The sequence below is a fragment of the Arachis stenosperma genome, chromosome 7 (genome assembly GCF_014773155.1).
Source record: "Arachis stenosperma cultivar V10309 chromosome 7, arast.V10309.gnm1.PFL2, whole genome shotgun sequence".
Lineage (NCBI taxonomy): Eukaryota > Viridiplantae > Streptophyta > Magnoliopsida > Fabales > Fabaceae > Arachis > Arachis stenosperma.
Window position 1 is genome coordinate 43,698,576 of NC_080383.1, and position 26,194 is coordinate 43,724,769.

Sequence of the window (26,194 nt, forward strand, 5' to 3'; positions counted from 1 at the left end):
GAAAAAAAAAGCGCTTGTTGGGAGGCAACCCAACCAAAGGTAGTCTTCTTTTCTTAGTTAATTCAATAAAAGAGTTAAGTATATTTATCTGCATTGCAAGGAGCTAAGTTTGGTGTTACACACCAACAGAATTCAAAGGTGAATGTGAGGTGCTAAGTTTGGTGTTCCACCAAAAAGTTTCATTAAAGACACATTTTAACCCTTTGCATGATTAGTCACTAGCTCCAAACAATCAGAAAAATTACTTAACAATTGCTACTTTTAATTTAGATTTTATTTCCTTAATAGAAGCACTTGATGTTTCTTACATGTATTCATTCCACTGCATATAAAAGTAAGCAAGGAACTAAGTTTGGTGTCCCCACACCAACTTATGTCTAGAAGATCACAAGCATACATGCATGCTAACCATCTCTCAAGTGCTTGGGGACAAGCAACTTTCAAAGTTCATTGTAGGCGATCACTTCAATCTTGAAAAGGATCAAGCATCATCAACCAAAGAGACAAAGAGGGATATAAAGACCAACAATGATGATGATAAGGAGTAAAGCAAGTAAACTCCAAAAGGTTGTATTGTTGAGTGATTGTCTTGTATTCAAACTACTATGATTGAAAGTGATATTGTACCCCTGTTTGTCTGCTTAGTATAACTTCTTTGTAGTTCAATAACTAAGATGTTTGATATATCATAACACCATACTCTTGAAATTGCTTGCACTCAATACCTATGAAAATGCAAACAGAGAACATTTCTTTGAAAAGAATGATTGAGGAGTCAAAAATCTATTTTGAGGCAAGCAAAAGATTAAGAGAAGTGGTGGTTCTAGTTGTATGATTGTGTATTGAGGTTTCATGTTTGTGAAAACTTGCATGGGAGCTCATAGGCAGGAAATAGAGTTCAAAGAAGTATTATGGAGATTCTCAAACACTTATTGATCCAAGAAGCAGCAAAAAAAAAAAAAAAAGAACATGGCAAAAGGCTCTGAGCATCAATTACTAGGAAGAAAAAGAAGGAAATGAGAACTCAAAGAGTTACTATCCTAGTTAAATGCTTGTGGTAGAATTGTGTCAAAGAGAGAGGCTTGAGCAAGTAAATCCTAAGGGGTGTTTCAACACCTAATACCTTAAAACCAACTGGTTTGGGAGTATTGATTGAAAGCTTATCTAAAGAGCCGCTTTGAGACATGACACTTAGAGTCAAGGCCAAGACACATAAACTATGTGCTGTTTCAAGGTGATTACCTATAGAGAGATTTCCATGATATCATTTGAATGAAAGTCCTAAGATCTAAGACTCCCAAAATGTAAGGACTGATAAGCACTGGGACCCTTGCATGAACACATAATTCAGAGTTCACCCCACTATCACTTAATCACTTCACTCACCAAGGTATTACAAGCTATTCCTCAACTCATTCCAATTAAAAGAAATCTTTGTGCATAGTTCTTTTGTTGCTTGAGGACAAGCAAGGTTTAAGTTTGGTGTTGTGATGCATTTGCATATTTACTATATTAGCTAGTTAGTTTAGTTGGTTTTAGCTTAGTTTCACTCATTTTCTCTAAATAAACAAGTCTTTTTATGAGTTTTGTCTTCATGCATGAGAACACCAAGGAACATGTTGATTCTAGCCAAATGCATGCAAATGATTTAAGGAATACATACATGAATGAGTATGAATGAATCTCATGAAATTTATTGCATGAATTGGTAAGACTTTGAAGCTATTTCCTTTGTTGATGATAGGTGATGAAACAAGGAAGCATGGAAGCAAGAATGATGCAAGCTGGGCAAGAAGAAGAGAAGTTGGCGTTGCCAACTTGGAGAAAGGCTGCGTTATTGGAGGCAACGCCAGGCAGCCTTGGAAGAGCATATGTTGGCGTTGCCAACTTGGAGAAAGGCTGCGTTATTGGAGGCAACGCCAGGCAGCCTTGGAAGAGCATATGTTGGCGTTGCTAACTTGAAGAAAATGGTGCGTGTTTGAAGGCAACGCCCAGGCAAGCAAAGAGTTAAGCCAAGGGGAGCTCGAGCACATTGCTGAGCTAGGAACCATGGGAGTGTTCCTTGGCAATGCATGCAAGCTAGGAGTATGGGCACACGAGAGCGTTGCTAACTTGGAAATGAACTGGCGTGTTCTTCAATAACGCCAGGGGCAAGATTTTGGGCTAGCAAGCACGTTGCCAACGCCACTTGCATTGGCGTGTTCTGAGGCAACGCCAGGAATGGTTGCTTGGCTAGACACCAAATCTTGGGTGCCAGCCAAGTTGCCAACGCCAGGACAGGCTGCCAACCACGTTGCCAACGCCAGGAAGAGCTGCCAACCACGTTGGCAACGCCAGCTTCTATAGGCGTGTTCAATGCCAACGTGGGAAGCAATATTTGGAGCTAGGAAAGAGCATAGAGCACGTTACCAACTCAAGAAAGCATTGGCGTGTTTGGTAACAACGCCAGGAAGCTTTGGATGGTGAAGAATGGAGGTAGCACGTTGCTAACTTGGAAGAACAAAGGAGTGTTTGCCAAAAACGCTGGAGAGCTGGACAGCCTGACCTTACCTCCTTCAATGGAGTATATCTTGAGCTACAAAGATCCAAATGATGCACTCTCAACGGCATTGAAAAGTAGACATCCAGAGCTTTCCAACCATATATCATAGTATGGGATTGGCATTCATTTGAAGCTTCAAAAGATGGCTTCATTTAGAGCTTTAGAATCTGAGCACGTTGGCAACGCTGGAAACAAGGGCGTTTTCACCAAAAACGTGTGCGATTTTGGCAGCCTGACCCTGTCTCCTTCAAACGAGCATAACTTGAGTTATAGAGATCCAAATTGAGTGCTTCCAGTTGCGTTGGAAAGCTGACATTCAGAGCTTTCCAACCATATATAATCTATAGTGGAGCATGAAATGGAAGCTCGAATCAGAGTCATCTTTAGGCCCAAAAACAAGGAAATGAAGTTGAAATTCAAGGAGGCTAGAAGGCAGCCCATGAGGAAGCAACGGGCACGTTGCCAACGTGCTAGCAAGAAGGCGTGTTTGGCAACAACGCCAGCCTCATTTCTCTGCCTTGGGAGGCTAGGCACGAGCACGTTGCCAACTTGGGAGAATGGGTGCGTTTTGGCAACAACTTGGCAGCTTGACCTTACCTTCTTTGAGGAAGCATAACTTGAGCTAGGAAAGTCCAAATGAGGTGATTCCAGTGGCATTGGAAAGAAGACATCAAGAGCTTTCCAATGATGTATAATAGTCTATATTGAAGCAGAGGATTGACACTCAAATTCTGGGCAACATTAGACATGAAAGAAGAGTCAAGAAGAAGAAAAGCAAGTTGTTGGCAATAACTTGGGCCAGCAACGCCCAAGTCTCAAACTTCACTTCCAGGAAAATACCATGCACGTTGCCAACGTGCATTAAGCCTAGAGTTGTTGCCAATAACGCCCCTCAATGGGCCAGAATTGTAGCCAACTTGCTCTGCTTCCTCTATTCCTCACAAAGGCCAGAAACTTCATCAATTGAACCAGAAATTCAACAAAGAGAAAGCCCACATTGCTAGCCCAATTGAAGATCTTTGAAGGAATTTTAGGACTAATATAAATAGAGATTGAGTTTGTACTTTGAGAGGACTTTTGACACTTAGACTTTTTAGACTCTTAGCACTTTTATTTTGAGAACTCTTTAGTACTTCCGGGAGGATACCCGGAGAGCATTTTTGGTTCTTCTTGGAACTTCTCTTCTTCATTTCTTAAGCTTTAAGCATTTCCTTATTCTTCTTCATCTTTCTTTGCATTTTAGTTAAATTTTGGTTTATGGCAATTGCTGTTGAAATTGGAGCTATGACTCACTAAACCCCACTTTCATTAGGGGGAAGAGCTCTGCTTGTTGGAATGCATTGGTGAACTCATCTTTTCCTCCTCAATTCTAGTGGTTGATCTAAAGAGGGAACTCTTGTTCTTCAAAGATTCAACCACCATCGAGAGAGGGGTTAATCTATATGAATTATGTGGTGAATTTGAGGAATGAGCCACATAATTCAGTTTAGAGTTCATCCTTTCATGATTTCTTTAATCAATACACCTTGGTTAGTATGTGAGATGTAACTCTCCTTGGTTGAGATTATGGGAATTGTGTGGCTGGATTAGGATTGAGCTTCATCTCTTCTCATGAACACTTAGATCACGAGAGTGGCAATTGGTTATGTTTAGAGAAATTGAATCACCAAGAGATTGGGATTCAATTACCCATTTGCCATGGATCTATACCATGATTGAGAAGGATTTGACTAACATCAATTCATGAAAACTAGCATCTCTGATCCCTAATGATTCTCTCTATCATTAATTCTCATTTCTTTTGCTCTTAGTGCTTGAATACCCATTGCCTAATTCCCTTCTACACTCTTGCAATTTATTATTCTTGTCATTTACATTCTGCTTCTTTATTTCTTGCTATTTACTCTTTTGCTCTTTAGAATTCAGCACTCTATTTTCATGCAATTTACTTTTGATGTCATTTAAGTTTCTTGCAATTTAAGTTTCCGTTATTTACTTTCACTGTATTTCTCTCTTCTAGTTCTTTACATTCTTTGCCATTTAAATTCTTGCAATTATGTCCAAAAATCAAAATGCTCATGAAATCAAAACTACGTTTGCTTGACTAAATCTACCATTTAACTAAAGTTGCTTAATCTACCAATCTCCGTGGGATCGACCTCACTCTTTGTGAGTTTTATTACTTGATACGACCCGGTATACTTGCCGGTTATACGTGAAATCTAATTTTTACGTATCACTGGGGAATGGACTGCATCCAACTACCATCCATACTTGCCATCAGAAAATTACCTCACCTGCAGGTAATCTGCCACCATTGCTTGATTTCTTATTCAATAGATTTGATTGCGAGTAGCTTCTTATATCGTTTTGACTTTTGAGTTCAGGTTTTTCTCTGCAAGGAAACAGGGCTGGTGGATGTTGTAGTAAGGAATAATTCACTCGATAAGACTACTGTTGTTGCTCTTCTCCAATCTTCAATAATCATTGTCTATTTTGACTCATACATCGGTACATCTTATAGTATATAAATAATTGCCTTAAACCATTTTATCACAGTATCAAATTTCTTTTGGTTTTTTACTTCTCATATTTGATTATTTGATCATCCAACTTGCTCTGCCTAAGACTTCACGAATTGCTTTGTCCAGATTATATTCCAAGCTCTTGAACTTTCATGGAGCTGAATATATAACTAACAAATTTATAATTCTGATTACTATTATTATTATTATTTTGGCTTTTAGGAATTTTCGATTCCACATCTGTCTTTAGATTTACTTTATGTTCTTCTTTATTAACCAACAAGAAAGAAGGCATAAAGAGGTGATAACCAATGCATGAATGAAGTTAGATGACAATAGAAGCAGCAAAAGCAAGATACTACACTCATTCATGTTTTGTGTTGTGTGTATATATTATATGTAGTTGTGGGCCATTCTCGGTCTTCTTTTGTTCGTAGGAAAGCATGCACTATCGGTTCCGAAACACCACCTGATGCCCTCTCACCCTCAAGCACCACTTGTAAACAAGGTAATAATAATAATAATAATCTATTTTCATCAAAGTAACTTTTGAATGCATAAAATTTGTGGTCACTAGCTACGCTGAACACTTCATCTATGTATATGTATATATGTTCATTTGTTTTGAAATTTGGTTCTTTACTTCTCATATATGATTATTTGATCGTCCAACTTGTTCTGCCTGAAACTTCACGAATTGCTTTGTCCAAATTATATTCCAAGCAGCTCTTAATCCATGGATATTTTCTGAGTATATGGGATGATGCTCTTCTACTCCCTTCTGCTCTCTGAGGTTTGTACTTGTACCCTTTTCAATTTTAATGTTAATTATTCTTAGCCTTTTGTATTTGTTTCTTTATTGCTTTCAGTAGTTGAAATAGAAAATATGTAATCTGCAGATTCAAAAAAGAATAGAAGAAATGGCTAGTGCTGGTTTGGACACTAATTCACTTGAGATATATATTTATGCACATAGTGTTCTTTAATACATGTTATTTTTAATATTTTGTTGTTGTAATTAATGTGATTGAAAAATGATGATAATGTACTATATTGATTTTGTTTTAAAGTATTTCTTTTGTTTAAATATATAATATTTTAATTTTCTTCTACATTTTTAATATCTTGTTTAAGTTTTTCTTTTAAATAGTAAATGATGAGTAGTATAATAATGTAATTCTAACATCCAGATTAATATTTTAAAAATAATATTGAAAGGTTTGTGGAGGTTTGAAACCCCACAGAATAGCTATTTTTTTAAAATGTAAAATTTCTTTTGTGGGGGTTTTGAACCGCCACAAACATTAACCAAGAACTGCCACAAAATGTCAGTACAGAACTCCCACAAAAGGGATAGAAAACCGCCACTAAATGACATTGTGGAGGTTGTGAAAAACCGCCACAAAGAAGCTCGTGGCACCTCAAATTTTGGAGGTTTTTGAAATTGCCACAATTCTTTTTGTGGAGGTTTGAAACCTCCACGAATAGGAAAAAAAACCTCCACAAATAAACAAAAATCTTGTAATGAGAAGAGGAATCATTTATGTCACAGTAAAGAGGTTCCTTATTGTTAGTAGAAGAAGAAAAGAATAGAAGAAGGAAGAGTGAAGAATCCAAACACAGGGGGAGGAATGAGTTCGGATTTTTGGATGAAGAGAGGTGAAGAGAAGTGTTAGTAAATAAATAATTAAATAGAAGAAGAGGGGAGAGGGAGAAATCGAAAATTAATTTTTGAAAAAGGGTTAATGATTTTCGAAAATTAAAGATAAGATAGAATTAAAATTAAAATTTAAAACAAAAAGAATTTTTGAAAAAGAGATGAGATATTTTCAAAAATTAGAGAGGGAAAAGTAGTTAGGTGGTTTTTAAAAAGATAAGAAACAAACAAAAGTCAAATACTTAGTTGAAAAAGATATTAAAATCAAATTTTGAAAAGATAGGAAGATAAGAAGTTAGATAAGATATTTTTGAAATCAAATTTTTGAAAAAGATAGAATTTTGAAAAAGATAAGATAAAAAGATAAGATTTTTAAGAAAAAGATATTTTGAAAAAGATTTAATTTTTTTTTTAAAATGACTTAACTAACCAGAAACTACAAGATAAGATTCTAGAATTTAAAGATTGAACCTTTCTTAACAAGAAAGTAACAAACTTCAAATTTTTGAACCAATCACATTAATTGTTAGCCTATTTTCGAAAATATGATATAAAAGATAAGAAAAAGATTTTGAAAATATTTTGAAAAAGATTTTTGAAATTTTCGAAAAAGAGGAAAAGATATGATTTTTGAAAAAGATTTTGAAAAGATAAGATTTTCAAATTTTTGAAAATTTGACTTGACTTGTAAGAAACAACTAATTTTGAAAATTTTTGACTAAGTCAACTCAAATTTTCAAAAATTATGAGAAAAATAAGGAAAAGATATTTTTTGATTTTTTGAATTTTTGATGATGAGAGAGAAAAACATAAAAATGACTCACAACATAAAAATTATGAATCAAAACTCATGATGCATGCAAGAACACTATGAATGTCAAGATGAACACCAAGAACACTTTGAAGATCATGATAGACATCAAGAACATCATTTTGAAAAATTTTTGATGCAAAGAAAACATGCAAGACACCAAACTTAGAAATCTTTAATGCATGAACTCTAACAAACGAAAAGTGCATATGAAAAACAACAAACAACACAAAACAAGAAATCATCAAGATCAAACAAGAAGACTTACCAAGAACCTCTTGAAGATCATGAAGAACACTATGAATGCATGAAATTTTCAAAAAATGCAAGAAAAATTTTTAAAGCATGCAATTGACACAAAACTTAAAAATTGACTCAAGACTCCTCATGCTAAATTGAAGGAAACAAGGAAATATGTGTGAACATGCAGAAACTCATGAAATGCAATGCAATCCTACATATATAAATAAATGCAACTATATGATTATTGTTCACTTGATCAAAAGTAAATAAGCTCTTCAAAACAATTACAAATCAAATTCCACTAATTCTATCATCATATAATAAAACCGATAAAAATGCAAGAATATAGCTTATGAAGGCCGGAAACATGAAGATTCAAGCATTGAACCCTCACTGATAAAGTATGTATGCTCTAATCTCTAGTGTATAGGGTGATCACTCTATTCTTCTCTAATCATGCTTTCTAACTTTTGTTTTTCTCCTAACCAATCAACAACAGTTAATATACCAATGCAAACATCATGAGGTCTTTCCAGGGTTGTAATGGGGCCAAGGTGCAGGTAAGGATATACATATGGCTAAGTGAGCTTTATAACTTGAATCTTTAATTAACCTAAGCTCTCACCTAATATACATATATTCTATATACTTTTAAATTCATGCCTGGCTACCCATAATTCCCTTTTTCAACCCATACTCATGTTTCAACCTTGTATTTTAATTCTATCATATGTGCATTGATCTTCGGATCCTGAATTTAACATTGGGGTAATTTTGTCCCCTTATTTTTTTGATTGATTATATATATATATATATATATATATATATATATATATATATATATATATATATATATATATATTGAATAAATAAAGCTTATCAATGCACATAGATTTTTCATTCTTATATTTTCACATGAGTGGGTATCCAAATTTTCTTTAAATTTTCATGACACATTCCCTTAACAACTCTTGTTCCCACAATTTCCCATACTTAACTAGCACACACAATTCTATCTTAAGCTAACCAAAGATTCAATTTGGGATATGCAATTGTTTTTCAGCTTAAGGTTAGTAATGTGGTAAAATATAGAACAAATGGGGTTTTAAAGGCTCAAAGTGGTTAACAAGGGTAATTGAGAAGGGTAGGCTTGATTTGGATAAGTGATTTTAAACAAATAATGGCCTCAATCATGTGCAAGCATGTAGATATAATAAATATTGGACATATAAGATAAAACAAAATATAGATTACAATCATAGAGAAGTAAACACACAAGAATAACATAATTATGGTTAAATAATGTAACCATGCATAAAGGCTCAAATCTTTCACAGGTTGTGTGTTCTTTAGCTCAAAAATCATGTTCCAAATACAATTCAAGCAGATTTATCATAAAAATTTTGAAAAATTAGTGAAATTTTATTCCAAAGATAAGTTTTTGAAAGAAACTTATTGTCTTTTCAATCAAGTAGAACATGCATGCAACTATCCTAACCTATGCAATTTATTCTATTGTATAAAAGAAAGAAAAATCTAACTAAAATATCCTAATTATTGGTGTTAGAGAAGAGAATTTACCTCCGGAAGTCAGGTACTGACCGACCTCCCCACACTTAAGGCTTTGCACCGTCCTCGGTGCCATCTGTCAGGAACAGGGGTGGGCTGGTGGCAGTATCTCCACAGCCGGGATCATCATGGCTCCCAGTGCTGGTAAAAGAAGTGGAGTCTGGGGTGTCTGAGTCGCTGAAGTGTCCATTGAGTAGCTCCTTGAGGCGTTTGAATCGGCGCTCGTTACGGCGCTGTCTCATCTTTGCTTTCTGTTCATGCCGATCCAACTTTTTCAAGTATCTACTGGAGCAATTTCTCAGTGGTAGATGCTTGTGGTGTTGAAGAAGGAATATCTTCAACCGGCTCAGGAGGCTGGCTTGTAGTGGCTGCTGAAAGTCTGAGGTATTTCCCGTTAGGGACATATTGATCATCCCGTGGAAGCATGGCTTTGGTATCCCTAGCTCTGCAGGAGACTCCGGCTGCTGAGATAAGATTTGAGACCAAGGCGGGGAAAGGTAAGTTGCCCGCGATTTGTACATGCTCCATAGCATGCCGGATGTGTCTTGAGAGATTCAAAGGTTGGTCTGTAAGGATGCACCATAGTAAAACAGCCATGTCCGCAGTGAAGGAGGACTCATGAGTGCTCAGAAAGACGTAATGGGACATGATTTGTGCCCATACGCGAGCCTCCAATGTAAGTGCGGAAGCCAAGATTCCCTTAGGGCGGTTGCGGTGGTATCCGTAGATCCAACGGCTGCCAGGTAAAGCAATGACTTTGAAAACAGAGTCCCAGTCAAATTGGTATCGCTGGCGCTGAAGGGTGGCTTCTTGAAAAGTGTCCATTCCTGCTGGAATAGGGGGAAGACTCAGAACTTGCTGAATGGCCTCTTCTGTAATGGGGACTTGCTTCTGCCGGACATAAACAGACTGCAGGGTCGGTATGTAGAAGTTGGAGTAGAACTCAACTACCCAAGAAAGATTAACCTGCCTTGGCTGTCTCCGTAGGAAACCCCATTGTCTTCACTCAATTTACGGCTCAACAAAGGTGGCAATATTGGGTGGGAGGATGAGAAGGTATTCATTGTTATAGTTCCTTTCTGCTAGGATAAGGAACATCTGCTCACAGTAGCGATTAGGAAATCGCGTAGTGTCCTTTGCTGGAAAGGCTTTCTCTTTGTCGTCAACCTTTATTATCCTCTTAACTCTCTTTGTTGAGGGCTTGACTGCAGTTGAAGAAGGCTCTGCCACTAATGCTCTTTTAGTTCCTCTTCTTGTTGGTGGTTTGGAAGTAGTTTTCTCTTTTCCTTTCTTGGTGGCCATCCTGAAAGAAGGGAAGAGAAAAAAAATTAAATTCTAATAGAGAGAGCAAGGAAGAGGGTAGTGTAAGTGATAGTCAATGCACAATAAAGATAAATGGCATTAACACATGGTCCGGATTACATGTGGAAAGCTCATTAATGGAAATATAGTAAGTGCATGTAGGACAATAGAATTCAAGAGGTTTATTGGCATGCAGGCAAAGGCATGAGTAGCATGTATCAAACATTCAATGTCCAAGTTAGGTTACCATTCGTAACAAACTAACAATTGCATTTGTATTGACAATGAAATTTAATTAATAAAATATGAAAGGGAATTTGTGAAAAGCAAGCATTGCAGAGTAGAGTAAAGTAATGTAGAAAAGTGCATAGTGCTACATGGGCTTTTTCACAAACACATGGCATGCATGGTAAGCAAGATATAAAAAGTGTGAAATTAATCATGCAAACAATCCCTTAAATAGGAGAAAAATAATTGTCAAACAATTTGCAAGAATCCACAAGCATATAATGGGGAATGATGACTCAAAAGGTTTCTAACACCATGTAAAAGAAGAAGAAGGAAAAATAAAGATTTGAAAAGAAGAGAAAAGAAAAAGAAAATAATAATATATATACATAATATAATAAGAATGATTGAAAAGAGAAGACGGAAGAAGAAGGTAAAACCTTGTTAATGGTGGTGAGAGAGAGAGAGTAAAAGGTGAGGTAGAAGGGGAAGGGAAAGGGAAGAAAGAAGGGGGGAAAAGAAAAAGTAGGGTTTGGAGGAGAGAAGGATAAGATAATTTGGCTTATTGGGTTGAGCTGTGCGGCGCATGCGACGCGGCCGCGGAAGGCACGCATTCACGTGGGTGCGCGTTAGGTAGGACGAGGCGATCGCGTCAGTCACGCGGTCGCGTGACCCGTGTGGCGCTGCTGGCGCGAGTGCAGCCTCGCTCCAGCACAACTCTCTGTTCAATATAATTCAATTGCCAAATCAAAGGGACGCGATCGCGTGGGTCATGCGATCGCGTGAGTGTGCATCAAAAATTAATTGACACGGTCGCGTGACAAGGATTGTGCTTCCAGCACCAATCCAGCACCACTCTCGCACAATATAGCATTGTGCACCCTTTTACGTCGAAAATGCAGGGCACGCAGCTGCGTGGAGCACGCGGTCGCGTGGGAGGCCATGAATTCCATGCGACGCGGTCGCGTGGAGTAAATTGTGCCTTGGGCACGGCTCTAGCGCTGCTCCTGCGTAACTTGCTGTTCAGTTTTATTTTTCTGTACTCCTCCTGCCACGCGGACGCGTCGCTTGTGCGATCGCGTCGCGCGGCGAAATTTTTTTTTTAAAATAAAGACATGTAATTGAAAGAGCACAAAAGCACTGATAAAGAGAAGAGTTATTGAAAGAAGAAAAACTAGAAGTGAATAAAAGAATGATCATACCGCGGTGGGTTGTCTCCCACCAAGCACTTTGCTTTAACGTCCGTAAGTTGGACGCTCCACTAGCTCAGTCTGTTGTTACGTGGGGATCTTCCAGGCGGAAGATCTCAAGCTCCTTGCTTTTCTGCACCTTTTCACCATATTATAGCTTCAGGCGGTGTCCGTTAACTTTAATAAGTTCAGAACTTGAAGGATGGCTTAGGTGATAAACTCCGTACGGTTCAGCCTTCTCTATTCTGTATGGACCTTCCCATTTGGATCTCAACTTACCGGGCATGAGCCTCAGTCGAGATTTGTAAAGGAGAATAAAATCTTCAGGTTGGAACTCTCTCTTCTTGATGTTTTGATCATGCACAGCTTTCATCTTTTCCTTGTATATTCTAGAGTTCTCATAAGCTTCTAAGCGAAGGTTCTCCAGTTCCTGCAGTTGCAGCTTTCTTTCAGCTCCAGCATCCTCAATTCCCATGTTGCACTCTTTAGCTGCCCAGAAGGCTCTGTGTTCGATTTCAACTGGGAGATGACAAGCTTTTCCATAAACTAAGCGGAAGGGGCTCATCCCAATGGGTGTCTTGTATGCTGTTCTATATGCCCACAGTGCATCTTGTAGTCTGGTGCTCCAGGCTTTTCTGTGAGGCTTTACTATCTTTTGTAAGATACGTTTAATTTCTCTGTTTGACACCTCGGCTTGCCCATTAGTTTGGGGATGGTAAGCTATGGCAACTTTATGGATTATCCCATGCTTCTTCATCAATCCTGTTAGTCTCCTGTTATAAAAATGGGTGCCTTGATCGCTCACGATCGCTCGTGGTGATCCAAAGCGGCATATAATATGGTTCCTCACAAAGGAAACAACAGTGTTAGCATCATCAGTGCGGGTAGAAATTACTTCCACCCATTTGGAAACATAATCTACAGCTAACAATATATAAAAATATCCACTAGAATTTGGAAATGGACCCATGAAGTCAATGCCCCAAACATCAAAAATTTCACAAAAAAGCATATATTGTTGAGGCATCTCATCCCTCTTGGATATGTTACCAAATTTCTAGCATGGGTGACAAGATTTACAAAATTCAGCAGCATCTCTAAAAAGAGTAGGCCACCAGAATCCACAGTCTAAGATCTTTCTAGCTGTTCGTTGGGGGCCAAAATGTCCTCCACTCTCAGATGAGTGGCAGGCCTCTAAAATAGACTGGAATTCTGATTGAGGTACACAACGTCTAATTATCTGGTCAGCGCCACATCTCCATAAATATGGGTCATCCCATATATAATATTTAGACTCGCTTTTCAGCTTGTCTCTTTGATGTTTAGAAAAATGTGGAGGAAATGTGCGGCTAACTAAATAATTAGCAACAGGTGCGTACCAAGGGACTACCTCAGATACTGCTTGTAAGTTGTCAAAAGGAAAATTATCATCTATGGGAGTAGAATCATCCTTAATATGTTCAAGGCGACTCAAGTGGTCTGCTACTAAATTTTGATTACCACTCCTATCCTTGATTTCTAAATCAAATTCTTGTAACAGCAGTATCCAACGTATAAGTCTTGGTTTGGATTCCTTTTTAGCCAATAGATACTTTAGAGCTGCATGGTCCGAATACACTACTACTCTAGTACCAAGTAAATAAGCCCGGAATTTATCCAGAGCAAAAACAATAGCAAGTAGCTCTTTTTCAGTAGTAGTATAATTGGACTGGGCAGTGTCTAAAGTCTTAGACGCATAGGCAATAACAAAAGGATCCTTACCTTCACGCTGAGCCAGCGCTGCTCCTACTGCATGGTTGGAAGCATCGCACATGATTTCAAATGGCTGGCTCCAATCGGGTCCTCTCACAATTGGAGCTTGAGTTAGAGCAGTCTTTAGCTTATCAAATGCTTGTTTGCAGTCCTCACTAAACTCGAACTCAATATCCTTTTGTAGTAATCTGGATAAGGGAAGTGCCACCTTACTAAAGTCCTTAATAAATCTCCTGTAGAAACCTGCATGGCCAAGGAACGAACGGACTTCCCTCACAGAAGAGGGGTAAGGTAAACTAGAAATAACATTCACCTTTACTGGGTCTACAGAAATGCCATTATTAGATACCACATGTCCCAATACAATCCCTTGCTTTACCATAAAATGGCATTTTTCGAAATTCAATACAAGGTTTGTATTAATACATCTATCTAATACTCTAGATAATCCATCTAAGCAAAGGTTAAAAGAATCACCATAAACTCTAAAATTGTCCATAAAAACTTACATACAGTCCTCAATAAGATCAGAGAAAAGACTCATCATGCACCTTTGGAAAGTAGCTGGTGCATTGCACAAGCCAAAGGGCATTCTTTTATAAGCATAGGTCCCAAAAGGACATGTAAAAGTAGTCTTTTCCTGATCCTCAGGAGCTATATGAATCTGTAAATAACCTGTGTAACCATCTAAAAAGCAATAATGCGATTTACCTGACAGGCGATCCAGCATTTGATCAATAAATGGAAGTGGATAGTGATCCTTACGAGTAGCTTGGTTGAGACGCCTGTAATCAATGCAGACTCTCCAAGCATTCTGAACTCTAGTTGCTATGAGCTCTCCATGCTCATTTTTCACGGTAGTGACTCCGGACTTCTTGGGCACCACTTGTACTGGGCTTACCCATTCACTGTCTGAAATGGGATATATGATACCGGCCTCCAATAGTCTGGTCACTTCCTTTTTTACAACTTCCAAGATGGTAGGATTCAATCTTCTTTGTGGTTGACGGACAGGTCTTGCTCCCTCTTCTAAAAATATTCTGTGCTCACATACTTGAGGGTTGATTCCCATTATGTCTGCCAAACTCCACCCAATTGCCTTCTTATGCTTCCTCAACACATCAAGTAGCTGTTCTTCTTGTTGAGAAGTCAGTTCTCTTGCAATAATAACCGGAAATTTCTCCTCATCCTCAAGGTAAGCATATTTGAGATGTGGAGGGAGAGGTTTCAATTCTAACTTTTGATCATGGGTAGGCTCTGGGTTATCTGGGGCTTGTGAAAATGGCGAAGTGTCCTCATTGTCAGTTAAGAGGGTTCTCACACTTGGACCTTGTCTCGTATGCCTCTCTTCAAACTCTTCCTTTTGAACTTCAGCCACACTTTCGTCTATGACATCACACTGGAAAATGGAATGATCTTCTGGGGGGTTGTCAATGATTCCATTCAGATTGAAGATTACTTTGCGGCCATCTATTTCAAAGGAGTATGTTCCTGAAAAAGCATCCAATTTGAATTTTGATGTCTTCAGGAATGGTCTTCCAAGTAGGATTGATGATGGCTTATCAGAATCATTATGGGGCATCTCCAGGATATAAAAATCAGTGGGAAATGTGAGCCCTTTGATATTCACCAAAACATCTTCAGCAACTCCAGCCACTGTAATAATGCTTTTATCTGCTAACACAAAACGAGCTGCCAACCTTTTTAAAGGAGGTAGCCTTAAAACATCATATATAGACAAAGGCATTATACTAACACATGCTCCTAAATCACACATGCAATCATAAATTACTACACCACCAATAGTACAGCTAACTATGCAAGGACCTGGGTCACTACATTTTTCAGGTAATCCTCCCATTAAAGCAGATATAGAACTACCTAAAGGAATAGTTTCTAATTCATTAATTTTATCTTTATGGATACATAAGTCTTTTAGAAACTTTGCATATTTAGGTACTTGCTGAATAACATCAAAAAGGGGAACAGTTACCTCAACCTTTTTGAATATTTCTACCATTTTAGGATCAGGTTTCAGCTGCTTCCTAGGCTTCCTTGCAAGTTGTGGGAATGGAATGGGAGTAGTGTTTTCTGTGGTGCCTGTACCTCTTTGTGCTTCTTCCTGTGGTTGAGCTATTTCTTCTTCAATTGTGTCCTGTATATCCTCTTCCTCTTCAACATCTTCGATTTCTACCACCTCTTCAGCTGAGGCGTACTCTGGTGAGCTTGGTTCCTCTTGATTCCTCTCCTGCAGTGTAGTTCCGGACCTCAGGGTGATGGCATTAATGCCTCCCTTTGGATTGGGTAATGGTTGAGAGGGGATTCCAGTGGTGCTTGAAGGTTGGTTACTGGAATTTTGTGCTGAACCAAGTTGTGTCATAAAAGCTTGCAGAGTAGATAATGAGCGGATAATTTGTACGCTTTTTGGCATTGTTTTTAGTATGTTTTTAGTATGTTTTAGTTAGTTTTTAGTATATTTTTATTAGTTTTTAGTTAAAATTCACTTTTCTGGACTTTACTATGAGTTTGGGTGTTTTTCTGTGATTTCAGGTATTTTCTGGCTGAAATTGAGGGACTTGAGCAAAAATCTGATTCAGAGACTGAAAAGGACTGCAGATGCTGTTGGATTCTGACCTTCCTGCACTCGAAGTGGATTTTCTGGAGCTACAGAAGTCCAATTGGCGCGCTCTCAACGGCGTTGGAAAGTAGACATCCTGGGCTTTCCAACAATGTATAATAGTCCATACTTTGTCCGAGATTTGATGGCCCAAACCGGCGTTCCAAATCAGCTCAAGAATGCCCGGCGTTTAACGCCGGAACTGGCACAAGAATGGGAGTTAAACGCCCAAACTGGCACAAAAGCTGGCGTTTAACTCCAAGAAGAGTCTCTACACGAAAATGCTTTAATGCTCAGCCCAAGCACACACCAAGTGGGCCCGGAAGTGGACTTTTATGTCATTTACTCATCTTTGTAAACCTTAAACTACTAGTTCTCTATAAGTAGGACCTTTTGCTATTGTATTTGATATCGGGGTAGCTATCTTTAGTCTTATGCTATCTTAGATCATGAGGCTGGCCTCACGGCCATGCCTAGACCTTGTTCTTATGTATTTTCAACGGTGGAGTTTCTGCACACCATAAATTAAGGTGTGGAGCTCTGCTGTACCTCGAGTATTAATGCAATTACTATTGTTCTTCTATTCAATTCAGCTTGTTCTTATTCCAAGATATTCATTCGTACCCAAGAACATGATGAATGTGATGATTATGTGACGCTCATCATCATTCTCACTTATGAACGCGTGACTGACAACCACTTCCGTTCTACAAGCAAACAAGGCTTGAATGTTTATCTCTTGGATTCTTTAACCGAAATCTTCGTGGTATAAGCTAGAATTGATGGCGGCATTCAAGAGAATCCGGAAGGTCTAAGCCTTGTCTGTGGTATTCTGAGTAGGATTCAATGATTGAATGACTGTGATGAGCTTCAAACTCGCGATTGTGGGGCGTTAGTGACAGACGCAAAAGAATCACTGGATTCTATTCCAACATGATCGAGAACCGACAGCTGGATAGCCGTGCCGTGACAGGGTGCGTTGAACATTTCCACTGAGAGGACGGGACTGTAGCCATTGACAACGGTGATGCCCAACATACAGCTTGCCATGGAAAGGAGTAAGAAGGATTGGATGAAGACAGTAGGAAAGCAGAGAGACGAAAGGGACAAAGCATCTCCATTCGCTTATCTGAAGTTCTCACCAATGAATTACATAAGTATCTCTATCTTTATCTTTATGTTTTAGTCATATATCATCCATAACCATTTGAGTCTGCCTGACTGAGATTTACAAGGTGACCATAGCTTGCTTCATACCAACAATCTCCGTGGGATCGACCCTTACTCGCGTAAGGTTTATTACTTGGACGACCCAATGCACTTGCTGGTTAGTTGTGCAAAGTTGTGTTTATGCCATGGTATTGAGCACCAAGTTTTTGGATTCATTACCGGGGATTATTTGAGTTGTGAAAAGTAGTGATCACAATTTCGTGCACCAGTAGAGGTGAAACCATTCAGACTGGCGTTAATACTGTTCACGATGGTATTTTCCATGGCCAGTTGTCTTTTCTCAAAAGCTTGTAACAATTCTTCATTAGAAGATATAGAAGAATGAGTAAATTGAGAGGGTTGCTGCTGATTGTTCGGTGGTCCTTGGTTTTTCCTCAGGTGAGGTGCGCGGGAAGGTTAATTTTGCTACCTGTTGTTGTAATTATTCCACCTCTGATTTCCCTTATTATCTCTGCCTCCCCTATTATTGTTGTCCCTCCAATTCTGGTTTGAATTGTCCTGCCATCCATGGTTATTATTTCCACTTTGATTGTACCCTTGGTTGGGGCGATCATAGAAGTTGTGAGTGGATGCCATCATGTTGTCTTCTTGTTGGAGCTGCGGGCATTCATCAGTGTAATGGCTGTAATCAGCACAAATTCCGCAAATTCTTTGTGGGACTAGTTGTTGGTTTTGCTGCGGTTGAGTTTGCTGAGCTTGTTGATTTAACTGCATTTGCTTCAGCAGGTTGGTCATTTCACAGATGCTTCGATTTAGAGCAGCAGTCTCTATGCCAGAAGATACTTCTGCAACGGCCCTTGAACAGCCTTGCTTCTGTCTGTGGTTCCGAGTAGATTCAGCTAAATCACTGATCAATTGCCAAGCTTCATCAGTGGTCTTGTACTTCTTCATAGACCCATTGCTGGCACTTTCCAATGTGGTCTTATCTTGGGGCCTCATACCTTGTGTGACATAGCTGAGTAGCACGATCTTGTCAATCATGTGGTGGGGGCATGCTTCCAAAAGATTATTGAAGCGCTCCCAGTATTCAAAGAGAGTCTCACTGTCATCCTAAACAATTGTAGAGATACCTTCCTCAGTTTATCAGTAACTTCAGATGGGAAGAATTTCTCCAGGAACTCCTTTCTGAGTGTATCCCAGTTGGATACGTTTGCTAGAGGTTGAGTGTAGTACCACTCTCTTGCTTTTCCCTCAAGAGAGAACGAAAAAGCTTTCAGCAGAATTGAAGTTTCATCAGCGCCATCACGCCTAACAGTAGAACAGGCTGCCTGAAAATCTCTCAATTGCTTGATAGGCTCTTGAGCAGGTAGGCCATGAAACTTCGGCATCAAATTTAGCAGTGCGGTCTTTATTTCAAAATCTGTAGCTACCGCTGGATGATGCGCTTGAAACGGTTTCAGTGTAAAATCAGGAGCTCCTTCCTCCTGAATGGTAATTCTTCTAGCTGCCATGTTTTCTGCACGTAAAACAACCGAATCAGTAGAACGGGGCTGGTTTCTTCCTCAGATTCACTTTCAGATCCGCCCTCAGAGCGGACTAACCTACGCTGTTCTTGCCTTATTCGTGAAATTGTTCTTTCAATTTCAGGATCGAATATTAGCAAGCACGGATCAGGAAATGCACGTGTCATTTGACGGAAGAAACACGCAGCTCATAGTAGCAAAATTAAATAAAATACAAATAAATAAATTCTAATTATTAAAATAAGCACTCTATTGCAACTCCCCGGCAATGGCGCCAAAAATTGATGGAGAGCAGAAGCTGGTGAATTAAAAATTTATTAAAATGGTTGCGTTGCAAGTATAGTTCTTAACTCACCGAAAATCTGCCTATCAATTTAGAAATATTTCACTTAAAAATTCAAATTAAAATTACTGGGAGTTTTAAGTCCCAGGTCGTCTCCCAACGAGTTGCAGAAAAGTGTGCTGTTTTATTAATCAGATATTCCAAAAAAAGTTGAGCTAAGTAAATTGGGAATTAAATTGAGGAATTTTAATTAATAAAAATAAAAGTCCCTGACTGGAAATTGATTGGTTGGAATCTCTATCATTGATGGTGTGATAGTAAGATTAATTTATAATTAATAGTTGTTCCGTTTGGTTATCCCTTACTAGGTAAGAGAAAGTCAAACAAGTGGAAATGCCAGATCTGTTCACAACTTGCAACTCACTTAGTTCAAAGGGATTGGCGTCTGTGACAGGATAGGAATCCAACATTCAACCCAATTACAAATTTTTCTTCCAATCCTTCCAACTCAAGAGTTCCTTTTAATCAACTCCCCATCAAGTAATGAAACTACTCACTCATTGTAAATAAAAAATTCATGGCATAAAAAAGGGAATTAAAAGAAGAAATGATTATTGGAATGGAAATTAAATTAAAAAGAAATAATCCTTGCATTAATTAATCATAAAAATATCTGAATGACAAAATTGAACATAACAATGAACATGGAAGAATAAAACCAAGTTAAGAGAACAAACTAGAATGATGAAGTCTTGATGAGGAAATGACTCTTCTCAGTGTTCCAATGCTAAGACCAATTGAAAATTAAAATTCTAAAAACTAGAGAGAAAAACCTAAGAGAGTGAAAAAAACTAGATCTCAAACTACTCCATGAATGTGTCTCCTGTTTCTGCATATTCTCTAACTCTAGTCTGCTGTTCCGGGCCGAAAATTTGGCCGAAATAGGGTCCAAAGTCGCTGGTTTCAGATTCTGCAGTTTATGCAGATCGCACATGTCACGCGATCGCGTCGTCCATGCGGACGCGTCGCTGGCGCTTTTCCTCTTCACGCGTTCGTGTCGTCCACGCTACCGCGTCGCTTATGCTTTTCAGTCCGCGCGGCCGCGCAAGCCATGCGGCCATGTCACTGCGATTTATGTTCCCTCGCGCGGTCGCGTGAGCCATGCGACCGCGTCACTTTTCGCTGGTTATCTCCTTCAATTCTTGTGTTCTTTCCATTTTTTTGCTAGCTTCCTCTCCAATCTCCGTCTCGTTCATGCCCTATAAAGCCTGAGACACTTGACACACAGATTACGGCATCGAATGGAATAAAGGAGAATTAAAATTAAATAATTAAAGTCTCTAGGAAGCAATTTTCAAACATGTGATAAATTCAGGAAGGAAATCTAAATACATGCTAAATTGATGAATAAGTGGGTAAGAATCATGACAAAACCACACAATTAAACACAATATAAACTATAAAATAGTGGTTTATCAATAAGATTTTCAAATTTTTGAAAATTTGACTTGACTTGTAAGAAACAACTAATTTTGAAAATTTTTGACTAAGTCAACTCAAATTTTCGAAAATTATGAGAAAAATAAGGAAAAGATATTTTTTTATTTTTTGAATTTTTGATGATGAGAGAGAAAAACATAAAAATGACTCACAACATAAAAATTATGAATCAAAACTCATGATGCATGCAAGAACACTATGAATGTCAAGATGAACACCAAGAACACTTTGAAGATCATGATGGACATCAAGAACATCATTTTGAAAAATTTTTGATGCAAAGAAAACATGCAAGACACCAAACTTAGAAATCTTTAATGCATGAACTCTAACAAACGAAAAGTGCATATGAAAAACAACAAACAACACAAAACAAGAAATCATTAAGATCAAACATGAAGACTTACCAAGAACCTCTTGAAGATCATGAAGAACACTATGAATGCATGAAATTTTCAAAAAATGCAAGAAAAATTTTTAAAGCATGCAATTGACACAAAACTTAAAAATTAACTCAAGACTCAAACAAGAAACACAAAATATTTTCGATTTTTATGATTTTATTAATTTTTTTTGTATTTTTATTAATTTTTTTCGAAAATAAAGTTTGGAAAAATGAAAAAGAAAAGAAAAATTTTGAAACAGATATTTTTGAAAAGAAAATTACCTAATCTGAGCAACAAGATGAACCGTCAGTTGTCCAAACTCAACAATCCCCGGCAACGGCGCCAAAAACTTGGTGGACGAAATTGTGATCCTCAAAGTTGGTCTCTTTATACTTGTATGAAATTTAAGCATTGGCTCTATCAAAAATACCCCAAAGAGATCATGGTATGATGAATTGGGATCTTAATAATCCCTGGTAGTGTCACGTGTGATCACAACTCCGTTCAACTAACCAGCAAGTGCACTGGGTCATCCAAGTAATACCTTACGTGAGTAAGGGTCGATCCCACGGAGATTGTTGGTATGAAGCAAGCTATGGTCACCTTGTAAATCTCAGTTAGGTAGATTAAATGGTTTATGATAAGTTCGAAAATAAATAATAAACAGAAAATAAAATAGTAAATAGTTACTCATATAATTCCATGTTGGGAATTTCAGATAGGCATATGGAGATGCTGTGCTCCTCTTGAATCTCTACTTTCTTATTACATTCATCCAATCCTTCTTACTCCTTTCCATGGCAAGCTGTATGTAGGGCATCACCGTTGTCAATGGCTATATCCCATCCTCTCAGTGAAAATGGTCCAAGTGCTCTGTCACAGCACGGCTAATCATCTGTCGGTTCTCAATCAGGTTGGAATAGAATCCCTTGATTCTTTTGCGTCTGTCACTAACGCCCAGCGTTCAGGAGTTTGAAGCTCGTCACAGTCATTCAATCCTGGAATCCTACTCGGAATACCACAGACAAGGTTAGACTTTTCGGATTCCCATGAATGCCGCCATCAATTCTAGCTTGTACCACGAAGATTCTGATTAAGGAATCCAAGAGATATGCGCCCGGTCTAAGGTAGAACGGAAGTGGTTGTCAGTCACGCGCGTTCATAGGTGAGAATGATGATGAGTGTCACGGATCATCACATTCATCAAGTTGAAGTGCGACGAATATCTTGGAATAAGAATAAAGGGAATTGAATAGAAAATAATAGTAATTGTATTGAAACTTGAGGTACAACAGAGCTCCACACCCTTAATCTATGGTGTGTAGAAACTCCACCGTTGAAAATACATAAGTGAAAGGTTCAGGCATGGCCGAATGGCCAGCCCCCAAGGTCTAAGGACTAGGCATCCAGAGATATGTTCCAAGATGTCTAATACAATAGTAAACTATCCTATTTATACTAGACTAGCTACTAGGGTTTACATGAGTAGGTAATTGATGCATAAATCCACTTCCGGGGCCCACTTGGTGTGTGTTTGGGCTGAGCTTGATCTATCCACGTGCTGAGGCTTCTTTTGGAGTTGAATGCCAAGTTATAACGTGTTTTGGGCGTTCAACTCCGGGTTGTGACGTGTTTCTGGCGTTTGACTCCAGACAGCAACATGGAACTGGCGTTGAGCGCCAGTTTACGTCGTCAATTCCTGAATAAAGTATGAACTATTATATATTTCTGGAAAGCGCTGGATGTCTACTTTCCAACGCCGTTGAGAGCGCCCCATTTGGAGTTCTCTAGCTCTAGAAAATCCATTTTGAGTGTAGGGAGGTCAGATTCCAACAGCATCAGCAGTCCTTTGTCAGCCTCTTATCAGAGTTTTGCTCAAATCCCTAAATTTCAGCCAGAATTTACCTGAAATCACAGAAAAACACACAAACTCATAGTAAAGTCCAGAAATGTGAATTTAACATAAAAACTAATGAAAACATCCATAAAAGTAGCTTGAACTTACTAAAAACTACCTAAAAACAATGCCAAAAAGCGTATAAATTATCCGCTCATCAATACCTATTATGCTCCATTCAGAAAGCATGTCAGAAGGACACTTTCTGATCAATTGTTTGTATCTTTCCCAAGCTTCATAGAGGGATTCACCTTCCTTCTGTCTGAAGGTTTGGACTTCCACTCTAAGCTTACTCAATTTTTGAGGTGGAAAGAACTTTGCCAAGAAGGCGTTGACTAGCTTTTCCCAAGAGTTCAGGCTTTCCTTAGGTTCTGAATCCAACCATATCCTAGCTTTGTCTCTTACAGCAAAAGGGAATAGCATAAGTCTGTAGACCTCAGGGTCAACCCCATTAGTCTTGACAGTGTCACAGATTTGCAAGAATTCAGCTAAAAACTGATGAGGATCTTCCAATGGAAGTCCATGGAACTTGCAATTCTGTTGCATTAGAGAAACTAATTGAGGCTTAAGTTCAAAGTTGCTCCAATGGCAGGGATAGAGATGCTCCTCCCATAGAAGTCGGGAGTAGGTGCAGTAAAGTCACCCAGCACCTTCCTTGCATTGTTGGCATTGTTGTTGTTTTCGGCTGCCATGTCTTCTTCTTGTTTGAAGATTTCTGTTAGGTCCTCTACAGAGAGTAGTGCTTTAGCTTCTCTTAGCTTTCGCTTCAAGGTCCTCTCAGGTTCAGGGTCAGCCTCAACAAGAATGCTTTTGTCTTTGTTCCTGTTCATATGAAAGAGAAGAGAACAAGAAAATATGGAGTCCTCTATGTCACAGTATAGAGATTCCTTGAGGTGTCAGAGGAAAAGAAGAATAGAAGGAGGAGGTAAAAGAATTCGAACTTATCAAGAGGGATAGAGTTCAAATTGTGCATTGAGGAGGAGTGTTAGTCCATAAATAGAAGGATGTGAGAAGAGGGGAAGAAATTTTCAAAAATTAAAGTGAATTAATTAAAAGAAATTTTGAAAAATGGTAATTGATTTTCGAAAACTAAGATTGGGAAAGAAATTAAGTGAAATTGAAAAAGATTTTGAAATTAGAAATAAAAAAGATATGATTGAAAAATTAATTTTAAAAAAAAAAGTGATAAAAGATATGATTGAAAAGATATAGTTTTAAAAAGATATGATTGAGAAGATATGATTTGAAAAACAATTTAAAAAGATTTGATTTTGAAAATTAATGACTTGGCTAACAAGAAATTTAAAAGATATGATTCAGACATTAAACCTTTCTCAACAGAAAAGGCAACATACTTGAAATGTTGGATCAAATCATTAATTGTTAGCAAGTATTTTTGAAAATGAAAAGAAATTGATTTTGAAAATATATGATTGAAAAGATATGATTTGAAAAAGATTTGATTTTGAAAAATTATGAAAACATGAAAAAAATTTGAATTAAAAACAAAATCTTCCCTCTTGTGCCATCCTGGCGTTAAACGCCCAGAATGGTATCCATTCTGGCGTTTAACGCCCAAAACTCTACCTTTTTGGGCGTTAAACTCCCAGCCAAGCACCCTGGCTGGCGTTTAAACGCCAATTTTCCTTCCTCACTGGGCGTTTTGAACGCCCAGCTTTTTTTGTGTAATTCCTCTGCTGTATGTTCTGAATCTTCAATTCTCTGTATTATTGACTTGAAAAGACACAAAGAAAGTTTTCTATTGAATTCTTAATGATGAGGAATAATCAAAATGCAACTAAAATCAAATAAACAATGCATGCAAGACACCAAACTTAGAAGTTTGTATACTACTAACAAATTGAGAATGCATATGAGAAACAACAAAACACTCAAGACAAGAGAATTTAAAGATCAGAGCAAGGAAATCATCAAGAACAACTTGAAGATCAATGAAGAACACAATGCATGTAATTTTCAAAAATTAGAAGAATAAAGACATGCAATTGACACCAAACTTAAAATTAGACACTAGACTCAAACAAGAAACATAAAAATATTTTTTATTTTAAGATTTTATAAATTCTTTTGGATTTTTCGAAAATTGAGTGGAAAAGAAAATGAGGATATCAAAATTCTTAATAAGAATTTCCAGGAATCATGCAATGTTTGTCTAAAGCTTTAGTCTAAAGAAATTAGACATGGCTAGCCAAGCTTCAGCAGGACATTAAATTCAAGAGCTAAATTGATGAGAATCAATCAGCTTTGGTGATGATAAGAACATCACCTTGAAACTCTAGAATTCATTCTTAAGAACTCTGAAGAACAAAATAAAATAAAATTACCTAATCTAAGCAACAAGATGAACCGTCAATTGTCTAAACTCGAACAATCCCCGGCAACGGCGCCAAAAACTTGGTGCACAAAATTGTGATCATCAATGGCGCCATCAACATGGTACGCTCAATTGCAATCTCAACTCTTTATCACAACTTCGCACAACTAACCAGCAAGTGCACTGGGTCGTCCAAGTAATAAACCTTACGCGAGTAAAGGTTGATCCCACGGAGATTGTTGGTATGAAGCAAGCTATGGTCATCTTGTAAATCTCAGTCAGGCGGATTCAAATGGTATTGGAGGATTAATGATTAAAAGATAAATAAAACATTAAATAAAGATAGAGATAATTATGTAATTCATTGGTGAGAATTTCAGATAAGCGTATGGAGATGTTTTGTCCCTTTCGTCTCTCTGCTTTCCTACTGTCTTCATCCAATCCTTCTTACTCCTTTCCATGGCAAGCTGTATGTTGGGCATCACCGTTGTCAATGGCTACAGTCCCGTCCTCTCAGTGAAAATGTTCAACGCGCTCTGTCACAGCACGGCTATTCATCTGTCGGTTCTCGATCATGTCGGAATAAAATCCAGTGATTCTTTTGCGTCTGTCACTAACGCCCCACAATCGCGAGTTTGAAGCTCATCACAGTCATTCAATCCCT

The 26,194-nt window shown here is 38.1% G+C and overlaps 1 non-coding gene across 1 annotated transcript; it reads left to right on the plus strand.

Moving 5' to 3' along the window:
- Positions 1-23,378: 23,378 nt before the first annotated feature.
- On the plus strand, positions 23,379-23,486 carry LOC130942322 (small nucleolar RNA R71). Its single transcript, XR_009070897.1, has one exon. It is a non-coding gene; the product is annotated as a small nucleolar RNA R71 (small nucleolar RNA).
- Positions 23,487-26,194: the final 2,708 nt, after the last annotated feature.